The sequence below is a fragment of the Sus scrofa genome, chromosome 7 (assembly GCF_000003025.6).
Source record: "Sus scrofa isolate TJ Tabasco breed Duroc chromosome 7, Sscrofa11.1, whole genome shotgun sequence".
Taxonomy (NCBI): Eukaryota; Metazoa; Chordata; class Mammalia; order Artiodactyla; family Suidae; genus Sus; species Sus scrofa.
The window spans coordinates 67,446,702-67,463,218 of NC_010449.5; the positions used below are offsets into that span (position 1 = coordinate 67,446,702).

The 16,517-nt window shown below is 38.4% G+C and overlaps 1 protein-coding gene across 10 annotated transcripts in view; it reads right to left on the minus strand.

Moving 5' to 3' along the window:
* Window positions 1-15,446, minus strand: part of AKAP6 (A-kinase anchoring protein 6) — a 548,607-nt gene extending 533,161 nt beyond the window's left edge. For 3 of the 10 annotated variants that reach the window (XM_021099873.1, XM_021099863.1, XM_021099871.1), the window contains exons 1-2: window positions 15,194-15,400; window positions 512-573 (exon numbers count right to left, since the gene is read on the minus strand). The gene's annotated coding sequence lies outside the window, so the exon portion shown is untranslated. Of the gene's footprint in view, window positions 1-511; window positions 574-15,193 lie in introns of all 10 variants that reach the window. The other 7 variants (XM_021099872.1, XM_021099862.1, XM_021099861.1 and 4 more) reach the window with 5 other exon arrangements.

Sequence of the window (16,517 nt, forward strand, 5' to 3'; positions counted from 1 at the left end):
AGAATACACTGAGAAGCTTCAAAATACATCTAGTCAGGAATTCCCTTGTGGCTCAGTGTGTTAAGGATCCCTCACTGTTGATGCAATGGCTTGGGCCACTGCCATGGTGCAGGTTTGATCCCTGTCCCAGGAACTTCCACGTGTCTTGGGTGCAGCCAAAAAACAAAACAAAACAAAAAAACTTCTAACCATTTCTATAAAAGCTAAGAGTTAATGGAAGAGAAGCAATATTCAAAGGGTTAGTGGTTTATACTTTTCAAGAATCAAAGAAATATAAGAGTCCACAGTTGGAAAATTTACTCTGAGAGCTAAGGTGAATAAATAAAAATAAATCCACAACTATAGTGTGTGATCAAACTACAGAACATGATAAAAGTTACTAGAGAAAAAAGACAGAGTCCTATGAAGGAAATGACAATTAGGCTGACAACAGATGTATCATCAGGAACAACCAATGCTAAGATAAAATGGTGTAACATCCTCTACTTACTGAGAGAAAATAATTACCTACCTTTCTATATCCAGCTATTCAGTTTTGATAGACTAAGGGAGCTTACCAGCTAGAGACTCTCACTGAAAAAAACAAACAAAAAAAAATGAAGAATGAATATAGAATAAGATAATAGTATATTTATTCCTTAACCATAAAAATAATAACTATTTTGTATAAGTTTTTTTAAGTTTAAATAAAACCCTTGACGACAATATAAAAATATGTGATAGAAATGAAGAAAACAATAGAGAAGATCAATGAAACCAAAAGCGGGTTCTTTGAATAGATCAACAAAATTGACAAACCTTTAGTGATATTCATTAAGAAAAAAAAGGAGAAGGCTAAAATCAATAAAATTAGAAATGAAAAAAGAGAAGTTACAACTGACACCACAGAAATACAAAGGATCATAAGAGACTACTAAGTAACTATACACCAATAAAATGGATAGCCTAGAAGAAATGGACAAATTCTTACAAAGGTACAACTTTCCAAGACTGAACCAGGAAGAAATAAAATATGAACAGACTAACCACAAGTACTGAAATTGAAACTGTGATTTTAAAACTTCTAAAAACCAAAAGTCCAGGACCAGAGAGCTTCGCAGGCAAATTCTATCAAACATTTACAGAAGAGTTATCAGCTATTCTTCTGAAACTATTTCAAAAAATTGCAGAGGAAGAAACACTCCCAATCTCATTCTGTGAGGTCACCATCACCCTAATACCAAAACCAGACATAGATATCACAAAAAAGGAAAATTATAGGCCAATATCACAATGAACATAGATATAAAAATCCTCAGCAAAATATTAGCAAACCAAATCCAACAATATATTAAAAGGATCATACACCCTGATCAAGTGGGATTTATTCCAGGGATGCAAGGATTTTTCAGTATCTGCAAATAAGTGCGATACACCACATTAACAAATTGGAGAATAAAAACCATATGATCACCTCAATAGTTGCAAAAAAGGTTTGACAAAATCCAATGCCCATTTCTGATAAAAACCCTCCAGAAAGTGGGCATAGAGGAAACCTACCTCAACATAATAAAGGCCATATATGACAAACCTACAGATTACATCATTCTCAATGGTGACAAATTGAAAGAATTCCGCTAAGATGAGGAATAAGACAAGGGTGTCCACTCTTGCCACTTTTATTCAACATAGTTTTGAAAGTCCTAGCCATGGCAATCAGAGAAGAAAAAAATAAATAAAAGGAATCCAAATTGGGAAAGAAGAAGGAAAATTGTCACTGTTTGCAGATGACATGATTCTATACACAGAAAATCCTAAAGATGCTCTCAGAAAAATGATAGCGCTCATCAATGAATTTGGTAAATTGTTGGATACAAAATTAACACATAGAAATCTCTTGCATCTCTATATACTAACAATGAAAGATCAGAGAGAGAAATCATGGAAACAATCCCATTTATAATCACATCAAAAAGAATAAAATACTTAGGAATGAATCTATATGTTGTGGGCATAACCAAGAAAAAAAAAGTCTTGGGTAAAGAGCTTTGGGAAAAAGCCCATTAAAATAGGTACTCTACACCTTTCAAAAGTTCAAAGTTCAGTACACAAGAGAAATTCAACTTAATCTAAGGAAATTTCCACAGTGTAATTTAACTCTGTGATAAATAGAGGAATATAACATTTTCATCCAATCAGTCCATCAGTCCACTTGGTTTCTTCTCTAGCCCTTGCCTATGGGAAGGAATTTATAATAATGTAGTCAGTATATCAAAATTCTCCTTTAACAAATAAGTTCTATGTCCATGAAAGTTTGTAATGAATATAATTTAAGACTATATACTCAAAGGCAAAAGTAAAGAAATTGTGTCTAAATACTGGACTAAGGCACCTAAAATACATAATTTTGGAGTAATGAGGAGTGTAACTGGTTGAAAAACATAAAGTACTAGGGAAAGAAATTCAGTTCTGACATGGGAAACAGAGAATCACTACTTATTCTTGAGTAAGTGAGTAACATGGTGAAAACATGAAGGAAGGATTAAGAGCAGAAAGAGAGAAGCTAGAAGGCTTCAAGAGTCCAAGCATGAGTTGGTGAGGGTGGTGGTTTAGAGGAGTGGCCATAAGAATGAAATGTAACTAGAATGAAGACCAGGGAGAAGGAGCCTACCAGACAGTGAACCACTAGGTAAAGGGTTGGGGGGAGGCAAGAGAAGGAGAGAGGAGGAAAGAGGGGAAGATGGAAGAATAAAGATTACACTGATTACATTTACAAAACTTTTTTCCAGACAAAATGACAGAGAAGAGAAATCTCTATGTATTTGTGGAGGTTAATTTTAAGCTCATTAAATTTAAGATAAAAATCAGGGCAGCATTTGGAGAACCCAGAGATTCTCAAAGAGTAGCCCTTAGAGCCCTGCATCAGAATTCCCTGGGTCCCTATTAAAATGCAGATTCCAGGGCTACTGCATCACAATCCCAGGAATCTGGATTAAATGAATTTACAGAAGGAAAGTATTGAGCTCCATGGAGTGTGTCCCCCACTGAACCAGAGATATGATATGCACACTGCAGACCAAACTCCAAGTGGCTGAGCTTCCCCAAAGTTACTGAAGAGGAAAGCAGCATCTAAGCACTAAAGCTTGGGGTAGAGGTGGGAATTTCAACGACTATGGGTCATAGACAAAGAGTGGCCAATCAAGGATACAGAAAGGAGTTTATGAGCTTGGCAAGAACCAGATTTAGACGTTATCACAAGAATGAGGGAGTTTCTGGAGAAAGCTGTTGGGTGCTGGGATCATTTTTCTTTCCTCTATAAAGTCCTAGATAATTTCATTGAGAAACCCCTACAACTTATCAAGTTTATAGTTTGAGCCTGCTAATGGCCTCCTAGACAACAGAAAAACCAATAAAGGAATAGTAGGCACAAAGTAAATACAAGCTACTTTGTATCTACCAGAGATAAGATATGTAAAATATAGACCCAACTCCAGCAAGACTTTTAATCTTAACTTCCCCACAGTGACTACAGATCTTATCTTTCTAAATTTCACCACGTATTTAACAACAACAATTCAAATTTACATAGATCTGGGATTTAAAAAAAAAAAAAAGATTAGAGAATGTTTAAACAGGTGTCTAATATTTTAAGCTTTGGTATAAGAAAAAAAAGGTGATTAGCCCCAAGTGTGCTTTTCCTCTCAGTTACATTATTTCCTTTCCAGTGTTTTTAAATGGTCCTAGTTTCCAAGGTAACAGGCAATCCCTACTGGGTTGTATTCCTCCCAGTTTAAGAGTTTTAGGCAGGTGCTCTTCAGGATGTAGTGAAGGCCTTTGATGCAAATACTCAGATGCTCTTCTTGAATTAATGAGCAAAAATATTCAATCACTGCCAACCTTAAAGTTGAAAAGCCTCTCATGGCAACAACAGCAATTTACACACCTGCAGAGCTTTTCAATGCAAAAGGCACTTTCCCAAGAATTTCTCATAGATTCTTCTCTCAACCTTCAGAGACAAGGAGAGTAGGCATTATTATTTTCCCCTTTCAGAGGAAGATGTATGTCCAAGGGATCGAGCTGGGATTTGAACTCTGAACACCAGACCAGGGATCTTTCTATGATCCATGAAACACATAATTCATTTAAAAATTAAAAAAAAAACAAAACTTGAGAAGTAAATCTGCAAATAGATAACCAATATGAACTTACTATATAGCATAGGAAACTATACTCAATAATTTTTTTGGTCACACCCAGGGCATACCGAAGTTCCCTGGCCAGGGACTGAATCCAAGCCACAACAGTGACAATGCCAGATCCTTAACCTGACAGGCCACCAGGAACTCTAATATTTTATAATAACATATACATGAAAAGAATCTGAAAAAGAATATATATAATTGAACCACTGTGCTGTACACCTGAAACTAACACAACATTGTAAATTAACTATAGGTCAATTTTTAAAAAGAAGTAAAGCTGAGAGGAATATTTGATTAATAAATGTTTTATTTGCCGTTCATACTACCAAATATTACAGTGGGGGTAGTCTCAGTTTATCTGGTGACCTTGAAGACTAAATTTCCTGGGAAAACAAAAACCAGCTATGTGAATGAACAAAGTTAGTGGAAGAAGCAAAACCACAGTTTGGATAAGGAGATGGGAAATGTAAATACTTTATAAGCTGGAGTCTTAGTATAAGAATCAAACTCCAAGAGTTCCCTTCATGGCTCAGCAGCATTAACTGGATCCCAACTGGATCCATGAGAATGCAGGCTCGATCCCCAGTCTCACTCTGTAGGTTAAGGATCCAGCGTTGCCGTGAGCTCTGGTGTAGGTAGAAGACGTGGCAAAAAAGAACCAAATTCCTACTCACACTACAATCTAAGGGTACATGGAGAGCCACATCCCTAGAAGGAGGGAGGCTGGCCCAAAAGTACATTTTTCATGAGGGCCTTAATGGCCTCTTGAAGGAATGAATGGGGGGACACATAATATGGGTCTAGGGTCTGAGTGTCTGTCATTCAGACTCACCATTCTGGAATAGTTCAGGACTAAATCACAACTACTGCAAAGGTGGCTGAGATACAAAGGGGAAAAAAAAAAATCAATCAAGCAATCAATCAATCATAGAATTATCTCATCAATGTCTCCCTGAGAGCCCAAAGCAACACAGTTTTGTGATACTACTTGTACTGAAGGGCAGCACTGAGAGCATACTAAAATGTAGGAGTTATTTCTGAAATAGGCCCTTTGTGAGCTGAGGCCATGGAGTAAATGGGATAGAGTGACGGAAATATTTTCTTATAGCTGTTGTAGCTTTTTTATACATTAATTCATTCAGAAAGTATTCACTGAGGTTAGACTTTGTGACAGGTTGTTGGGATACAGCAGTGAACAAAATAGATGAGGTTTTATTCTTTGGACATTTTATTCTAGTGGGAGAAAACAAAAAACAAACAAATAAATTGTGTGATGGACACAGCTGCCATGGCAAAAACTGAAGCAGAATACGGGGATTTGACTTCCACAAAACCCAAATTGTGCTTCTATTTTAAATGTTTCTATAGATCATCAAAAATCCATTTTCTTAATTGAAATAGCTGTGATAGTTAAAGGATATTTCATAGTGATGCCAAGATCAATTCCTCAAGAGGACACAGAAATCCTAAATGTATATATATCTAACAACAACTTTTTTTTTTTTTTTTTTTTTGCTTTTTAGGGCCAAATCCGTAGCATATGGAAGTTCCCAGGCTAGGGGCTGAATTGGAGCTACAGCTGCTGGCTTACACCATGGCCATAGCAACGTTGGATTCGAGCCACATCTGTGCAACCTACACCACAGCTCATGTCAGTGCTAGATCTTTAACCCGCTGAGCAAAGCCAGGGATTGAGCCCACATCCTCATGGATCCTAGTCAGGTTCGTTAACTACTGGGCCACAAAGGGAACTCCGAACAACATCTGCTTCAAAACATATGAAACAAAAACTGTTGGAACTGAGAGGACAAATAGAGAACTCCATAATTATAGCTAGAGATTTCAACAGTCTTCTCTCAATAAGTGATGGAAAAAGCACAAAAAATCAGTAAGGATGTACACGATTTGAACATTATCAACTAACTTGCACAATTAACATTTTTTAGAACACTCCAGCCAACAACTGCATATTCTTTTTCTGTACACATGGGACATTCACTAGGCATAGCATATCCTGAGCTGTAAAATAAATCTCTATAAATTTAAAATAACTGTTATCACACCTCAAGAGAGATAAATTAGAAAAAGAATAAAAATATACCTAGAAAATCCCTCAAATATTTGGAAACTACAAGTAAGTAAGTGTTTTTTCTGTCACTAAATAATCCATGTCACCAAAAAAAAAAAAAGATAAAAGGGAAAGTAAGTATTTTGAACTAAATGAAAATATAATTTGTGAAGTACAGCTACAACAGCTAAAATTGCATAGAGGCAAATTTAAATGCTTCTTAGAAAAGAAGAAAGGTCTAAAATTAATAAACCAAATTTCCCCTATACACAACAAGAAACAAGAGAACAAAGAGTAAATTAAAGCTAAGGTACATAGAAGGAAGGAAATAAAGCATAGACATTAACAACATATAATAAAGAGGCAATTGGGGAAAAAAATGAAACCAAAACTGGTCAAAGCTTTTGGTAAAATACAATAAAATTGATAAAATTCTAGCCAGACAGATCAAGAAAATAAGAGAAAACACAAATGATCAACATCAGGAATGAAAGAGAGACCTCATTATAGATACCAGAGAGATTAAAAGAAAAGTAAGGTACTATTATGAAAAACTTCATACCTCTGCTTTAGGACAAAACTGGTCCTTTTCTCAAAACACAGAAGCGCATACACAGTTATAATTCTCTGAAACTATTGCTTCTCAGTGTAGTCGCAACCATTTATAATAATTATAACTTTTAACTGAAATAACTTCTGTTTTCCATAGAAAACTGGAGGGGTGGATAACATGAATTGTCAGATGCCAGCATTTATCAGACTAGCAGAGCTCATGAATTTACATAAATCAACTTTCTACAGTCTCTAATATTCCATACACAACTCCTCAAAATGGTAGAAATGAACATATTCATTAACATGAGCCAAAAATAGTCTTGGTAGTACATAAAAGTAAAAAGTTAGGATGTACAAAATTTAAATTATGCTTAATAACTAATATATTAGTATTCAGTCTTACTTATAATAAATGATCTAGGTATTCAATGATTTCCATTAAATAACCAATCTAATACCAATCCAAGATTTAAGCTACCTAGGTCTCTTGTCTGGGAAAAACTTGTGCCCAGAAGGACAACTGCATTGTATAGATTCTAGACCACCCCCCCTCAGGGTTATCTGATCCCAAATCTATGGAAACTATCTTAAAACTCTGTAAAGTGTGGCCCTAAAAAAAAAAAAAAAAAAAAAAAAAAGAAATAGGAAAAAAATAAAAGACTCTCCATTCTGAACCAGTCTCCTGACACATTCCACCAGGATCAAAAGGTGCAGTCTTGGTCTTACTTCTTGAAAAACAGGAAGTGGAGAAATCCACATCATGGGTACTGTTTTTAGTCTCAGGAGGTCTCCATTCAATAAAGTTGGAAGAATTTTTCTCTTGCCCTTGATTTCTTTCGATGTTCTCTTCATCATAATGACAACTCTCTCACATACACTTCCCTTCTGAGAAGGCAATTCTTTTGAGGAAGCAAGAATTTGGGAATCATTTCATTGTAGCTCTTAATTTTTTGATGATGTAAATATTATGGTTCTTTGACCATCTACCCCTGGTGCAGAAGGTGGGGGAGGCTGTACAGGTCAACAAAAACAATCATCACCTTCCACTGATGAGTTTTGAGAGTCATTAGATCTAGAAACTAAAGGATTAGGTCAACCACTAAATGAATTTCCTACATTCAGGAGACTAGACACAGATATTTAATGAATGAATATGTGAATGGTCCTCATTGAGGCAGCCCCTCTGCAAAACTGCTCATTTCCCTTCCTAATTAATCAGTGGCCTCTGATTTTCTGGGACATGCCCTAGAATATTCCACATAGGCAACCACATGTTGGTACTTGGCTGCTCTTATGGAAAGTTCTGTTCTCTATTCTGGGACCCATATCTACAGCCTAGACTGAGTTCCAAATAAACTGAGCAATGATAAGAGCTTCCTGCCTTATCCCTCATCACAGTTTAAAAGAGATGTATTACAATTTGAATAAAAACACAGTGCTCTAGTAACTAGAAGAGCATTCACCCATCAAGGCTAGTAAGAGTTCATCTGAATTAGGAAGGCCTTTTGGATTATCTCACACACCTTCTACTCGCCATGCCCTTCCACACCTCAAAGCTTTTATCACATAACTTCCCTTGGCTTCTCATCAACCTTGCCCACCTGGTGAAATGTCTCCTCAAAAGAATCTTCTCCAGCTCTCCCAGATAGCAATCTTAACCTGTTTCCATAGTAGAGTTCATACCTTTACAACTGTGTTATGCTCTATTTTAATTATTATGTCGACACCTCCCCTCTCACATGTAGTAAGCCCAACAAGACGTGCAGGTGTTGCTGAATTAAGAATGGAATAGGGGAAGAAGGAGGCAGGAAAGACTCAGAGAGATGGCAGCAGAAGGACTCAGATGGCATTGCTGGCTTGGAAGATTGAAGGGGCCACGGGCCACGAAATGCAGGTGATCTCTAGAGGTTGAAAAGGTGAAAAAAAGATACTCCCCTAGAATTTCCAGAAATCAGCCATGCCAATACCTTGATTTTAGTCCAGTGAGAGCAACATCAGACTTCTGATGACCTCCAGAATTGTAGATTATAAATTTGTGTTGTAAAAAAAAGAATAGACTGTTTTACTCTCCAGTTTATGCTGCTTATCCTGATTCTAGCAAATCCTATTTTTTCACCAGTTACTGGCAACATCCCCCACAAAAGTATGGTGGCTTCTCAATGAAGAATTATGGCCTGAGACACTGTTAAAAGTTGTGTTTTCAGGTGGCTGGGGTCTCAGCACACTCACTAGTTTTTCACCCACAATGCTCCTCTTTTCCCAAGTGCCCTATTGGATATCTTATTTAAATTAAAGTTTCCCCAATCTATATTTTTTTGGCCACACCTGCAGCATATGAAAATTCCGGGACAGGGATAGAATGTGAGCTGTAGCTGTGACCTATACCACAGCTGCGACAACAAAGATCTTTAACCCACTGCGTCACATCAGGAATTCCCCCAAATTTCTGAGCACTACCTTTGTGATTTTGGCCATATCAAAGCAGCACCTGAGCTAACCCTTTTCTACAAATTAACTTAATTTTTAAATAGTACTTTTCCTTTATAAGTAATATCCATAAAATACTAGGTCTGATATGCTAATTGTTTTTTCCTATTACACTTAAAAAAAATAACTACATATATTTTTTTTGTCTTTTTGCTATTTCTTGGGCCGCTCCTGCGGCATATGGAGGTTCCCAGGCTAGGAGTCGAATCGGAGCTGTAGCCGCCAGCCTACACCACAGCCACAGCAACGCAGGATCCAAGCCGCGTCTGTGACCTACACCACAGCTCATGGCAATGCCAGATCCTTAACCCACTGATCAAGGTCAGGGATAGAACCTGCAACCTCATGGTTCCTAGTCAGATTTGTTAACCACTGAGTCACGACAGGAACTCCCCCCCCCCGCCGCCACCACCAAAAAAAAAAAGCTATTACAATGAAAAAAGTTTGCATTAAAATAAAGTCATAACCATAAAAATTTTAAAAACAACTTTGCCTATGTTCCACAAAAATCACTTCCAGGTATCAACAGTGTTATGGCGCCTCCATTTTTGGAAATATTTTCCTATGCCTTTGCTACCCTCCCCAAACCTTATTCCCAAATCATCTCCTTCTTTCTTAGCAGGCTCCCTCATCTCCTACATTCTTAAAAAGAGAATCCATCAGGCTTAAATTCCTCCCATACCCTCCCACTCCACACACCTCTGAAAGCACACCTGCATCTGCTCTCATCCTGCTTCTTCAGGCTCTGCTGTCAGGAGAGGAGCCTGATCTTCTTTCTGTTAAAGAAATGTCTGATCACTTGTGTTCTGAAGCCCATCCTGATGCACTGCCTCAGGATCTTACCAAAAAATAAGTCTATTTTGCAAAGGATTTACCTAAATTATGTGACCTTGAATTCGTAAAATATTTCTGAGCTGGTCTCTTTTAAAATACTTTTTAAATCTAGCATACTTTAAATCTTAAAAGTTCCATTTCCTTATTTTCTGAGAATTACAAGAATATTATATTTATATAAGTACCTATAAGACAATCAGAACAGGGCTTCTTTAACTTGGGAAATCTTATAATCTAATTTATCAATACCATCTGGATTCAGGAAAACATTACATATTCATACGAGACATAAAGATCTTTCTGACATATAGACAAAGAGACACAGAGTTTACAACTTCAATTCTAAAATTTCAGTCATGAGTCAAGAGTAAACACAGAAGCACAAGAAATTAACTGGTTCAGATATCAAAGAGCTATTCTCTCTCTTGGTGGAATACAACATTCTTAATTGATTTGAGCCCAAATAAACAAATAAGAAGATTAACAAATTAGTTTCTCTGTTGTCTTTCACCCAAGAGACAAGATCTCTACAAATCATTAATCCATTCACAGAGCTCCCCAGGTGGTCAGACATAAAGCAAATTTCCAACCACTGCTACCAAGAGTGGGCAACGGCACTGCTGTAAACAAAACAAAGACAAATCAAAAATTAGTAGAGAACAATATTAAAATTAGAAAAACAGAGAGTCCCAACAAAGTTGTCGTCATTTTAAGAGCCAAGAAAAAGATGTCTTGACTTTAAGCAACCCATGAGCTGCACTTGTCTAGTGAAAATTATACCTATTGTTAGGTGAATTCATTGGGGGCATCTCAGTAAAACACTTCCAAAATGTTAAGACATTTAAAAAAAAAAAAGAAAAGAAAAGGTAAAAACCATGCCTTTCTTACAGATATAAAATGAACATGTCTTAAAGATTTTGTTGGATATATTTATCAATGAAGAAACAAGATCGATATTGTAAACAGCTCAAAGGAGAAATCAAAAATCACAAATTTATATGGAGTAAAAGAATGCTGAAATGAACCTGCAAATGGAGGCAAAATACAGTGATAGAAGTCAATTGAGATAGGGATAGGTTTTATACTATAAACAAGAATTATTTTGTGTTGCTATCAGTTATGCACAATTTACAGAGTTTTAAGATAGTTTCCATAGATTTGGGATCAGATAAACCCTCAGGGGGATGGTCTAGAATCTAGATAATGCAGTTGTCCACCTGAGTTTTTCCCAGACAAGAGATACCTCTTCCATGAAAACAGAAGAAAGGAAACAGGGATGTATGTGAATGTAAGTAAATCTATAGTAAGGGCAAGAAGTTAAGGAAACTCATCTCTAAGTCTCACTTTCCATCCCCCCACCCACTACCCCGTCAGCACCCCCTCCTAGTAAAATAAAACATGAGAACATGAGGTTATCTGCTACAAATCAAAGGAACTGGTTGCTGTGACAGGGCTCAATGCGCAAAAATATCTCACATCAGCTTTGCCATAGTGACTTTCTCATTTCACTAAAAGTACCATTTAAAATACAAACATGTCACCTGGGAGATATGCCAAACCATCCTTTGAATGCCTTGGCACATGCCAGTCCTCTGGGAATCTATCCCTAGGCAAGTTCGGAAAACACTGCTCTAGCATGTTTTGGTTTGTGGGATTAGTCAGAAACCCTGAAGAAATAAAACACAGACCTGGTAAATTATGAAAGATCACTGGAGTTCTTCCTAGGTGGGACAGTTAAGAGGTGTCCTGTAGAGTCAAGGGGTGCAACATGAAGGAAGGGGGATTGTCATAAAAGCAAGGGAACAGCAAAGGAAGGAAGCTGGTGGGGAACTCAGATGAGCTTCTTCAGTAGAGAGAGACAGAAATGGAGAACAATTAAATTAGAACCTTCAGGGGACAGCTCTGGCACTGATATTTTTATTTATTGTCTTTTGTCTTTTTAGGGCAACACCCGTGGCATATGGAGGTCCCCAGGCTAGAGGTCTAATGGGAGCTGTAGCCATTGGCCTGCACCAGAGCCCAGCCATGTCTATGACTTACACCACAGCTCTGGGCAACAAAGGATCCTTAACCTGCTGAGCGAGGCCAGGGATCGAACCAGCAACCTCACAGTCCCTAATCTGATTTGTTTCCACTACATCACTACAGGAACTCCTTGGCACTGATATTTTAAAAAGCTCTCATGGTAATTACAAACTGCAGTCCAGGTTGATAACTTCTATTTGCCAGCTGAAGTTCACCAACTTCACACCATGTAAAGGTGGTCATTGATACTGTGGTTCTGACTCATATCCTGCTCAAGAGGATATGAGGATTTGGGTTGAGTTTCTTTTTAATTAGAGCAAAATGCCTAAATATTTAGGAAATAACTTGTGGGTTTTGCTTGTTCCAGTTGTGTCATAGCACTTTGTTCCCTTTCTGTGAATAAAAAGAATAAGAACACAGTAGATTTTCCACTATCAGTGTGTGCTATCCTTTTGTTGCAGTAAAATGAGCAGAACTCAAGAAATGTGGTTGTAAAGTGACAGGCTTGAAATCTTTATTCTTTTCTAAGGTACTGCAAAGTGTATGACCTAGTAATACTCTAAGTGGTACAGTGGAAAGAGAAATGAATTTGGTCTCAGAAGATGATAGGACCGGTACCACTACTGCCTGGGGAAATCACTACACACTTAGCCTAAGTTTCCTTTTCTGAGAAATGGGATTTTCCACCTTTTTTGGTCTAAAACGTCACTGATTGTAAGAGGCACCATAGTTTTAGATAGCACTATGAAAACACAGGTGATTGTTTTATTCCACTGGTAATGAAAGTAGTTACAATTATTATGACATTTATTGGTAATAGAGTCCAAACATTCCAGAACATAAAACTAAAACTCAGAGTTCCTTCTGTGACACAGTGAGTTAAGAATCTGACTGCAGCAGCTCAGATCACTGAGGAGGTGCCAGTTTGATCCCCCAGCTGGAACAGTGGGTTAAAGGATTCAGTATTGCTGCAGCTGTGGCTTGAACCAGGGAATTTCCATATGCCACAGGTGTGACGGTGAAATTAAAAAAACAAAAGCAAAACCAAAAAACTCTAAAACTCAGTTTTTTGTTGTTAAAAAATCAATTAGCCGAGAAAAATCCTTTAAATCAAACTTTCCTAAAGTCAAGTTGTTAAAAATGCCTACTGAGACTCCTGAAATCTTAAGATACAAAAGATTATCTAAAAAGCCACCAACCTCAAAACTTTGCTATACAACTTGCAAAAAATGTGTTAAAGTACATCGCCCCCTAAAAAAGTGATTGGAGACTTAATCTCACTTAACTGTTGATAAGAGCAAGAATTGGTTTCATCAAAATCTAAATATGAGACCTTAAATATTTTCTAGTTTGGCAGAAGCCAACAGTGTTTCAATGCTGCAAATGTGTGGAGTGAAAACATGAGAGTAATTACAAAGGTATAAGGTGAACTGGGTAAATGTACTCAGGGAGCCAGGACCAGGAAAAAAGAAACAGGAAGAAAAATCTAAGGGAACATAGAGACTCGGGAGAAAGAAAAAAAACAAAAAAAAAAACAACCGTGTAACAGAAAGGAGAGAACAGAATAAGGAAATCCAAAATGTTAAATACTTCTGGCAATTGTCCTCCTGGATAAGGGTTTCAATAAATGTACAGCCTTTCAGAAAATATCCAGAAAAGAAACAGGCTGAATTCAATAGTGATGAGGGTGGGTGGAGCTATTTTTCTTATCCAACTGATTATACATTAAAAAAAAAAAAAAAAAAAGTATAGCTAAAGGAGAGCCTAATGAGTGAGGGAGGTGAGGCCTAGAGACCAATTAAGTGGCTCCATAACAGCCTCATACTAGTGAGGACACAGAAACTGGGCTCCAATCTAGCCTAAGAAAGGGAATTTGTTAGCTCATGTAACTAAACTATGGAAAGGATTGAATGATCCAGAAACTCAAAGGAAATCAGACAGTCTTCCTTCATTTCTTTTTCTGGTGTTTCTCTCTCAATTTTCTTCCTTGGGGTACAGAACTTGGACACCAAGGGCCTTGGGTTTACATCCTTAAAGCTCCATGATCCAAGGGTTAAAAACAAACCAACAAACAGAGACCCAGACCCTCTACCTGGCCAAAAGATCCATCAGTATATTCTAAAATCACTAAGTGAAAGATGTACAGGGAAACTTTATAATGGAGGGGTCAGGCTGCTGACCTCGCCTGAACCCACTGGTTCAGCCAGATATTACCTGCATTGAGATGCCATAGAAAGTATACGCCTTAACCAAAAATAAAAAAAATTGAGAAGGGTCTAATTATACTTTACATTTAACTATAAATTTTCAAGAAACATGGTGGATAGAGAAACGAGATCATCAGTCATAAATGAGCCAAAAGCAAGAATCGTGACGTTCCCCGGTGCAAATATCTGGTTTCCCCAATAAATCAATAGCATAAAGAGAAAGAGGGTGGGGAGGGAGGCGTTAAGGGAATTGAGACTTAAGAGGCTCAGCAACCAAATACAATGTGGAAAGACAGAACCTTGACTGTGAGGGAGGTGGGGTTTAGAGACCTCCATTAAGTGGCTTTCTAAGAGCCTCATAGCAGTGAAGACACAAACCAGTCTAGATCTCTATAACAAACCAACAATAAAAGGCATCTTTCAAACAATCAAGGAAATTTGAACGTGATAGGTTCCTAGGGTGTTGGCAGATGTGACTCTTGCGATTGAGCAACACTGGACAAGAACGAAAGAAAAGCGGCTGACCAGGGATGACTTATTTCCTGCTAACGTCAATCCCTGTCCTTGACAGAATGGTTGCATTCACTCATTTGACTTCAACTAAGTCAAGTCTGAAATAAAGTCCTTTGCCACATCCCCGCCCCTTCTTCCTGCCACCAGGCCTTTATAAGCCGAAAGCCTCACGGTCGCTGCTGAGGCCATCCTGAGCTCAGCCCATACGTTTCAGAAGCCTCTCTTGCTTTACTTACTTGGCTGTATGCAGTTCCTCCCTCCGCAAACCTTACAGAGCCTTACAGAACCCACAGAGTGCATATTATGGAATATTCAAGAATTACCTTAACTTTTCTAGATGTGTAATGGCTGGGTGATTACTTTTTTTTCCCCCAAATTCTCATCAAAGGAAGTTTAAGTGAGAAACGAAGTGAGTGAGGCGGCCCGCTTTATACCGCTGCCGCCTCGCCGACAGACAGCTCGCGCTCCGCTCGCTCGCCCGATCCTCGAGGGCGCAGAGCCCAGAGCCGTCAGCCGCGCTCGCCGCACCCAGCATGCTCCGCGGACCGAGCGCCTCAGCAGGAGGACCCACCGCCCGCACCTAGAGCCCCGGACGCGGCCCTTTACCCAAGGTGCCTCGGGCGCTCATTTGCATGGCCCACAGACATGTGAAGCCGACAGATCGCCGCGGTCTAGCGATCGTGGCACCAAACGTGCGAGCTTCGTGAGTGGGTCCGCGACGTCAAATATCTCTAAATGTCCCGCGGTCGCCGGGAAGAGGCGCAGCTTGGTCACCGTAAGTGTGATAGCAGAGATATCGCCGTGCCTTATATAGCCTGTGGACAGAGGCTGAATCGTGCTCGCTTCGGCAGCACATATACTAAAATTGGAACGATACAGAGAAGATTAGCATGGCCCCTGCGCAAGGATGACACGCAAATTCGTGAAGCGTTCCATATTTTGCGCGGTCTAAACAGCCTTAGCCTTTTGAAAGCTCCAAAAGCACGTCTGGCACTCAGTCCTGAAATTGTGATTTATTTTCAGTATAAAAGTGTTCGTATAATGCAATCTATGAAATGAGAATGAAGCTGAGTTACATCTGGAAATTAATGTCCAAAGGAAACACCGTGAGTCAAAAGCAAAACGTCTGGCACTCAATACTGAAATTGTGATTTATTTTCACTATAAAAATATTCATATGAGGCAATTTATTAAATGAGAATGAAGCTGAGTTGCACATGGAAATTTATGTCCAAATATGCCTTCTTTTCACATCTCGGAAATGAGGGAAATATCAACTTGCATCCCTTTCATAGAACTTAAAAGTTCTGAAATCGACTTATTCATGGTCTTATCTCCTCCAACCATACAAAAGCAAGAGACCCAAGTGGGTTCGCCTCTTGTTCAAGACTGCCTGACATGAATTACTGGATGAGTCCTCAACAAATCATTTCTAAATTATTAAATTACTGAATTATCGCTAAGTTACTGAATCCTGCTAAAGGAAGTAAAGAACATTAGCGCACATTTCTGGGACCTACTTTGTTACATTCCTTGGTCGTGTTGGACTAGAGTGCGTAAATTCTCGCTCAGATTGTGAGCTGGACCAAAGCAGCGACTGTTATCGGATCAGATCAACGCTGGCCAGTGCATGTGGATCCTAGAGCT